The sequence below is a fragment of the Aethalodelphis obliquidens genome, unplaced genomic scaffold (genome assembly GCF_003676395.1).
Source record: "Aethalodelphis obliquidens isolate GAN/ISIS:26980383/991018 unplaced genomic scaffold, ASM367639v1 scaffold45, whole genome shotgun sequence".
Lineage (NCBI taxonomy): Eukaryota > Metazoa > Chordata > Mammalia > Artiodactyla > Delphinidae > Aethalodelphis > Aethalodelphis obliquidens.
The window spans coordinates 14452732-14462330 of NW_020837989.1; positions in this window are offsets into that span (position 1 = coordinate 14452732).

A 9599-nucleotide genomic window follows, 5' to 3' on the forward strand; every position below is an offset into this window, starting at 1 on the left:
ATTTAACTCTGTAAGCGTAGCAGTCTGAGTCTGATTTGGTCACTAGTGTTTCCTAATATTCTAGTATAGCGCCTGACAGGGGGAGGTATTCAGTAAATAATTGTTGAATAAATGAATGAATGATGAATCTGTTCCACCCTGATTGCCTGGCAAACTTCTCTGCAGACTTCAAACCTCAGCTTAAATATCGTTTTCTCTGACCGTCCACCATTCACCCCATTATGTCAGATTCCTTCATTCTTTGCCTTTTCCTTCATTATGCTAATTCCTATTACAGTGCATATAATGATTCTTTTAAGTACATGTTTCATGCCCGTCCCCCTTCTAGAACATGAGCTCCCTGAGGGCAAGGATGGGGTCTATCATGTTCCCTGCTCTACCTGGCACCCAGCAAGCACCCAGCATCAATTAGGCACATAGTAAATATTGTTAAATAACTAACAGAGGTTGCTATACAAAAAAGATTTTACCTAGAAAATTCTGTTTGTCTAAGTCCATTCCAGAAAGCAGCATACATCATCACTGTGCATAAAATACCAAAAAGTCCTAAAAATCTCCTGCAGGGCCTTTTCTTCCTGTCCTTTTCATTTTTTTCACTTAACTGCCTGACAGAGGTTTCTGCTTTCCCCACGCCCTGAGCGTCCACACAGCTGCACCATGAGCACAGATTGATTCAGAGGGGCAGCTTCCTGTCACGTGGGGCCTCTGGAATTAGTTTTCTGTCACAGCCAAACAGTCTAGAAGGGCCGGAGGCCACCTCTGCTGATCCTCAGGCAGAAGCCAAGGTCCAGACTCTCAAACCCGCCTGCCTCTGAAGGTTCAGTCCTGGCTGCCAAGTTGCCCTCTCCCCTGTGTGAAGGAGACAGGCTGGTTCTTCACAGGCATCTGCTGAGAATGGGGTGAAGGGGAAGGCTGCTGACAGGGGCTGTAACAGGGCTTACTACTGCCTGGGAACCTGGGAGAGAGGTTAGGGCACCAGTCAGGAGCCTGAGCAGAGAAATAAAGAGCTCACCCCTAGGCTAAAAAGCAACCCTTCATGTTTTACTTCAGTGCTTTGAATTTCCAGGGCACGTCCCTCACCATCTGCTAATGCCCAGCTTCCCACCTCCACGCAGGCATGGGTAACTGTAGCATTGGCACACGTCGAGTCAGAGGGCCCTAGCTCTGCCACTTACTGACTCACTCATCTGAGTAGGTCACTGAAAAGCTCTGAGCCTCAGTTTCCTCACCGTGAAATGGCCATCCTGACTATCTGATGGAGTTGTTGTAGGCCTCCAGGATTCAGAAATAACAATAAACACCGTAAATAACAACATGTGAGCACTTCCTGTGTGCAGACCTTGTGCAATAAACTCTAGATGTATTACATCACTGAATCCATACACCTGGCTTCTGAGAGAGAGCTTCTTCTTATTCCCATTCTTACTGATGGGGAAACTGAGGCTGCAGAAAGGTTTAACCACTTGCTCAAAGTCACCGGCTGGTCGGTCCACGGTGACAGGGTCCATGGGACTTTCCATCACCCCAGAGGTTCAGAGCTCAGACTTGGGGGCCAAATAGCAAAGATGAAAATCCAAGCTCCTCAGTGGACCCGCGGGGCGATCTTCCTCTGACCCCCTCACCCATTCCGCAGCCTTTGCCAAGCAGCTCCGTGAGATGACTTTCCTGCTCAAACTGATGGTGGCCCCAGTCACGTGACCAGGTGCTAAGTGATAGGGAGCTCAGCTCAGCGGGAATGCAGCCACGTTCGTAAAGCGTTCATTTCTCCCCTCTGGACTTACAAAGGCAGTGTTCTCAACTGGGCTTTTAATACAGTCCACTGTTCCCCATACTTCAGGTTGGTCTGCTTCCAGACACAAGAAGCTGAATGTACTTTTTATACCTGCCCCTGTTATTCTGGCCTTCTGAAGAGGACCAAGAAATGGGTGGGGCTCGCTGCAGCCCACAGAGCGGCCAGACCTCTAACCCCCAAAGGATTCTCGCTGCAGCCGCAGGAGAACTGAGAGGGCTCAAAAGTAAAATTGTCCCCAGTGGTAAAAATCAGACCAAATAGTTCAGTGCCTACCTGGGTGTCTTCTTGGTAAACAGTCTGAAATCCTCTTTCCCCTGGAATTACCGGCTCGGTGAAATTTGCTTTCAGTATTTACCAGATATTTTGAAGACACGGGCAAGCTGCAGGAAACAGACTCCCACTAGGGTGCCCCCAGACTGCACTGAACCCTCCCCACCTGAACACCAAACTTCCTTGAACCTGAAGTCCAAGACATTTCTCCAGCCAGAAAAGAGGCCTTTGCTGCATTGAAAAAGGCAAACGAGAAGGAAAACTGTGGACCAGATGATAATTTCAAGGATATTCTGCTTGGAAAACAAACGCAAATGTTTTTCAATATGCTTACAATAACACGGGGATGACGTGGCTGGTGCGTTGCTAAGGTGCATTTAATCCTTAGAGCAAGCAACTGAATGGCAGAATGTGCTGCTCATTTGCAGATGAGGAAAGTAAGGCCCAGAGAGGTAGAGGAACTTGCCCACAGTCACAGAGCCTGCGAGGGCAGCCAGGGTGCAGCTCTAGATCTGTCAGACTCCAAAGCCAGTCTTTCTCTGTGCCTCCCTGCCCACCTGCAAGCTGGATTGCTTTCGTCTCATGCGCTGAGAACTCCTTGGGCCCCCTCCACACTCCTGCCAAGAAGCAGCTTCAAAGATTGTCTGAACAAAGGAGAACCCAACTACTAAGGTTAATAGCCAGAGAGCACCGTGCACATTTTTGTTTATGTCTGTGCAAGAAGGGACCGCTGCTGGTGGGAAAGGGAACGTTTCTGTGTAATAACTGGGCTTATTGTCTGCATGACAACAAGTATAACTGGTTTGACTGATGCTGTCAATGAGCCCTATTGGGGAGGGACGGGCCTGGTTTTGTAGTTGAAGCAACTAGTTAAATTGACTGAACTTTCCACTTTTCCGATTGTTCCTGTGGCACCATATGGACAGGACCAGAAGCTCAGCTCAGAGGTTTCACACATTCATATAAGCTTGGCTGACTCTCTAGAGTCCTAGGTTTGACAGTGAAAGAGCAAGTCTGAGGCCTTCTCCCTTTCGGGCGTGTTCAGAATGTCAGAGGCCACTTCTGTGCAGCTGAAATTTGCCAACCGTTCACCACTTCACTAGAGATTCTGTTCCTGCCTCATGCCCTGAGTGGTATTTTGGATGCCATTGGAATTTGAAATGTCATTTTTATGTTTTAGTAAGAGTAACACACAAATGCACGCTGAGTGTAAAACAAGAAATTCAAATGACACAGCAATAGATAAAAGAAAAGTGAATATCCGTTCCACCCACCCTCATCCCTACTTTCAACCTTATTCCCTTCCCTCGAAATAGCTATTAACTTGTGGACATCTTTCCATGCTTCTTTCTAGATAGATAAATAGATAGAATGTATGTGTATGTGTGTAGGGTTTTTAAAAATCATAATTGGTATTAGACTATATAAATTATTCGGCAACATGCTTTTTGTACTCAACAATCTCTTTCCATTTAGATCTCTACATTATCCTTTAAAGTGCTGCAGAGCATTTCATAATTTATTTAACCATTCCTCTGTAATTAGACATTTAGGTCATTTATAAGTTTTCACTATTACAAACAATGTTTCAGTGAGCTTACTTATACATTTATCCTGTTACATTCTTCAGAATGTATCTGAGGGCAGATTCCTAGGAAGAGAATTGCAGGGTCAAAGACGTGTATTGTTGTTTGTTTGTTTGTTTGTTTGCGGTACGCGGGCCTCTCACTGTTGTGGCCTCTCCCATTGCGGAGCACAGGCTCCGGACACGCAGGCTCAGCGGCCATGGCTCACGGGCCCAGCCGCTCCGCGGCATGTGGGATCTTCCCGGACCGGGGCACGAACCTGTGTCCCCTGCATCGGCAGGCGGGCTCTCAACCACTGCACCACCAGGGAAGCCCAAAGATGTGTATTTTTATGTCCATTTTTATTTTGATAGAAAAACTGCCAGATTACTTCTCTCCTCGAAAAAAATGAATGAGCAAATAAAAAACAATGCCAGTTTCCTCTCCAACCAAGAGTCTATGAAAGGAAAAGTGACAATTTTGTAACACCAACTCCTCAAACCTCTGCCTGAGAGTATTCCTCTGCCAGCTAAAATGTTATTCTTGGTGTCAGAACTTCTTGGTGGCTAATGCTCTCTTGGGAGCCCGGTTCTGTGGAGGTATTTGGTGAGCTGCCCCCTACCCTACCTTAGCTAGAAACGCACCCCACTGCCAGCTCGGGCTCCCACTGTTGGGTGTTCTCTGTAACAGTCTTTTTTCTATATTGTAACTTATCTAGTCCTGTTTTGGCTCTTCAACTGGAGAATAACCTCCTCTGGCACAGAAACCATGCCTAGTCGCTTTTGTATGCCCAGCACCTATCATACTGTCTGGTAGTGATCAGTGGTCTCTGAGCTGTTGTCTTAATGAATGGTAGGAAGGAGGGAGGGAGGGCGGAAGGGAGGGCAAAGAAAGTAGTCGGTTCCCTGAGGGTCCCAAACCCAGGGAGGTTTAGTAAAACTCTGTGTGAAGTGGAGAGACTCAGGGTTACTAGATTTCTGCTGTACCCGAGAAATCTGAGCACTTGGAAGCAAAGAGAAAATGTCTTTTGTTTCTAAAACATTACCCAGCCATGTATGTGGATTGAGGGACGCTGCCCATCTGTAATCTAAGAACTGCAAGGTAAAGTACAGGATTTGTGAGACAGAAAAGCCACGTATGTTTTGTTCTTTTGAGTTTTCCAAACACGCTTCGCTCTTTTCTTTTCCTGCGGCTCCCTTAGATGCCAACGAAGTTGTGTTTGGAACAGTGAAAATCAGGGGAGTTTCTGGTTTGAGTCCAGTCGTAACCTGTCCTCTTGGTGCTCAGAGGCCTTCCCACGACCGTGACCACGACCACACTGGGTTCTCTCCCACTTCATTTTCCAGACTTCATCCAAGCTTCCTGCCTACTCCATCCTGCCTTAGCTTTCTACCCTATGCAAAGGAACTCTCTGAAGGGAATCCTCTTCTTATGATTTCAACAGCTGGAAAATTGCTTTGTCTTTTCTCTGCCCACATGTTGTACACAGGACTTACAGGATATGTTTTATCATCGATTCTTGAGCTGACTTAGGCGATTTCCAGGAAATATTAAAAATTTCCCGAATGCAGTCAAGTTCAAGAAACTGCCTAGAGCCACTCAGACTGAACTTGCACAAATATGTAAGGCCCCAGCGTGTAATGATCTCAAGTATCAGAGGAGAAGCTCTACTTAAAGGCAAGCAAGCACACACGAGGAAAAGGAAGGAAAAAATAAAAGGGGAGCTGAGAGGGAGAGAGGGGAAAAGATCTTAAAAGAAGGACGTGAACACTGTCGTTAAAGGACGTGGCCAAAGGTGGCACGTCTCACTGAATCAACTAAATTGATGGATCCTCAGGTGTCCTCAGGTACTGTGTTCTCTGGAGGACCCTCTAACACGCTAGTTTAAATACACTCCATTTGTGCAAACTAGCTGCTTGTGTGTCTGGGACACTTGTTTTTCTGTTAATGACCAAATATTTACCCATTAACACCCCAGTGGCATGAATACCCCGCGCCTCCGAGATGGTTGTAATATGTCAGCCACACTGAGCCTTAGCTTTGCTGGTTAGTCCAGTAATGCTTTAGTGTTTCCTGTCTGGACCTGCCGCCCGCTCTCCACAGGGGCTTTCTCTTCGTCCAGCAACGCCTCTGCCATTACTGTTCCTGAATTTAGAGCTGCATGATGGGAAGACCTCTCTGGTAACCCTATATATTTTAGAGCCAATGAAGAATTATAAGTATTTCCTCCTCTGCAGTTTTCATTTTCATCCTCTGTCTTGTGTCTCTCATGCTGCATATCACAACTGCTATTACCACCTCCATCCCAGGACATCTTTCTAAATGCTATTGTTTGCTTTTGGATTTTACATATCTATATATAATATATACTTACATATGACATGTTATAATCTCTGTAACATATATAATATTACAATAATAGCTATTATTATGAGCATATAATTGTTTTATTTGTCAAACTAGTAACATATTTGAACTTACTCTAGACCAGACGTTCTTGGCTACAGCGTTGAGAGACTTGTGTGTAGCAGTGCTTTTGGTGGCAAGTTGCCAACACCCAATTCAGACTGGGTTAAACAATAAAAGGAATGTATTAGCTCCTATAACTAAAATACAGAAATAAATAGATATGTGTACACGCACACACATATAGATGCGTTATAGAGACTTTTGGCTTGTCTGTGTCTGGCTCTAGCTCCTTTGAGCTGCAATGCTCTCAGCTCTGCTGGCTTCCTCTCCAGCTGACATCACTCATGGAAGCAAAATGACAGCAGCGGTTCTAGGTCCCACGTCCACACTGCACCGCAGGTAGGAGGGAGAGCTTGCCTTCCTCACCCTACCCCACTACCCCAACCAGTACCCCACAGCCCTGGCTTTCTCTCCAGGAAAAGAGAGCTCACACTTCCTTCTCCTGAACCAAACAGAATGATGAAGGGTTTGCTTCAGTCCTAGAGCTGGGGATGGGGCAGTATCACCCTAACCCCATGAGTATTATGCACTAGGAGAGGTGAGAGGTAGGGACGGGAGGGCTGGCAGCAGTGAACACACAGAGGGCAGTGGAGAAAAGGGAAGATGTGTGGCTACTGAGCCCAGAACGCTACATCTTTTGCAGAGTATCTTATCACAGTCCAGAAGTGCCCTAACTGGTAATGTGAGTGGGCGTGGCATGTGAAATACTATCTAATAGATATGACTCAAGATATCGAGAACCTCTGTTCTAACCCATCAGCTGCCCAGGGCAGGAAGCGTGGGTTATTCCTCTTTGTGGCTATAGCATGTGACAAGTGGGAACTGAATTTACTCCTGTTCTCCCTTACTGCCCGACTGCCCCTCTCTGTTTTCTCTCTTGTTAATATCCTGGTGTTTACCCTCCTCTTCGTAAACTTGCCTCCCATCTCTTCAAAAGGTCCACCACTAGGGAAGGACAAGTCCACCATCCGCCCTTTCCACTTCTTTTCTGGAGAATAGAATTTGGGAAAAAGGAACATAAATGCTTGACTATTTGATCATGTGAAGTAACCTCACTGCGAAAGTCAACTAGAGAATGATGTGTCTCCTCTGCACTATAAGAAAAGGCCCTCATCCATGACTTCAGTGCCTTTTGGCTGTGGAGCAATGTGGGGCAGACCTGGAGCTGCCTACGGCTTTGATGTGATTGGATTTCATAAAGTAAAATCTTTATTTAGACTGACCACGTGCCATTTGTCACATGTAGACATGGTACTCTGGCCCACTGTTTTAGGATGTGCATTTCCAATTATTCTTCACTTAGAGGTGGTAAGTTAAAGCCAAGCTGCAGATGTCCCTTCGGGACATGCACTTGTAAAAGATCTGTTTGTATAGTCGGGGTTATAGTCTCTGACCATGGATCAGGACTTCCTCTACTCAAAGGGACATGGTTTAAACAGGGCTGGATTGTAATATTTAGAAACCATAAGCACAGACATAAGCACAGCCCTCTGAAGTTGAAAACAAAGCAGTCCTTAACTGTAAAACACAAGATTTACATGCACTCAGGGATCAGAATAACTTCATTTTGGCTTCAGAGATGGCAAAATTCTGTTGGCAAAATGCAATTAATCTGAATTCTTCTCTCCTCTGCCCTCTTTCATCTCTCTTTTAGTGCCCTTCGTTTGCTGGTGGGACATTAAGTACATGCGTGTTCTGTCTTTTGAATAATCCAGTCCTGGGTCCAGAAAGGAGTCAGGTAGCTACCTTTGCCCAGTAAGTTTTGCTATACTAACCTGCTAAGTGAACTTACCCTGGCAAAACAAAAGCAAAAAACTAAACAGGTAGAAAGCCTTAAGGCAGCTTGGTTCTAAGCAAAAGGAATATTGAGGTCACCAAAAGAATCTAGCCTCCCAGGTCCTGAACGTTCCAGTTGCTGGCGTGGTGACCTCATGGGGAGAGAAGTACCCTCTTTGACCAGGAAATACAAAAGCCATTCAAGAGTTTAGTTCCCTCAGCCCCAGTGATGAACATTCTTATCCTGTCCTCCTATCTTAAGCCAGTCTTCCTTTTCTATGCCCTTGACCTAATCCCCTCTGGCCAATCAAAGACAATACTTCAGCAATTCTTCCCTCCCTTTCTTTGTTGAATCATTCCCATCAGCCGACAAACATGCCATTATTTCTCGTATCTTTAATAATAATATTAATAACCTCCAAGTCCCCCAAGGCTATACCCCATTTCTTTATTCTCCTTGACAATAAAATTCCTCAAAACCGTTGTCTTTACTTAGAGACTCTAGTTCCTCCCCTCCCATGAAGTCTTAGGCCCTGTGCAGCCTAGTTTCCCCAACTCCCCGACCCCATGGAAAGAGCTCTCTTCAACGTCACCAGTGACCACTGGTCACTAAATCCAATGGTCAGTATTAAGCTCTGACATCAGTTCACATTATGCCACTTGGTTTTCCTCCTACCTTCCCAGGCTCTGCTCCTTGGTCTCCTTTGCTTGTTCCTCCCCTTCTTCTCTACAAAGTTGGGGTGCCCCAGGGACCCCATCAACTCTCATTTTACTCCCTTGGTGATCTCATTCACCTTGTGACTTTAGTCTTCTGTTGGCAACTCGAAGAATTCTATCTCCAGCCCAGAACTCTCTCCTGGACCTCAGACTCATAACCAATAGCCAACCCAACTTGAATGTCTAATAAGCATTTTTTAACTCAACATGTCCAAGATGAACTCTCATTTTTCCCTTCCAGTCACTCCCATCCCTACCAAACCTGTTCTGCCCTCAGTCTTCCCCACCTCAGTTGATGGGAGCCCACAGTTCTCTTTTGCTCAAGACTCTGACCAATCTAGCAGCATATTATCTTGAAAACAGATCCAGAGTCCAGACTGTCCAGTTATGACTACCTGGTCTAGACCTGCCAGGTTTACTAGCCACCCTGCTTCTACTTTGCCCCCTGTAGTCTATTCTCAACACAGCAGCCACACCAATCCATGTGGAGCAAATCAGATAATAGTCCGCCAGTGGCTTACTTGGGGTCAAAGCCATGGTCCCACATAATTTGGCCCCTCTACTTCCTGACTCTTCTCCTATTACATTCCCCTTCTTAATTCCACTGCAGACACCCTGACCTTCTTGCTCTTCCTCAAGCACACCAGGCATGCTTCTGCCTCAGGATCTTTGCACTGGAGATCGCTTTTGCTTGAAATGTTCTTCCCCCTGATATCTGCATGACAGATCTTTCGCCTGCTGCAAGTCCTTGCTGCAGTATCACTCTCTTGATGAATCCTATCCGAGCACCCCACTTAAAACTGAAACCTGGGCTTCCCTGGTGGCGCAGTGGTTGAGAGTCCGCCTGCCGATGCAGGGGACGCGGGTTCGTGCCCTGGTCCGGGAAGATCCCATGTGCCGCGGAGCGGCTGGGCCCGTGAGCCATGGCCGCTGAGCCTGCGCGTCCGGAGCCTGTGCTCCGCAACGGGAGAGGCCACAACAGTGAGAGGCCCACGTACAGCAAAAAAAAA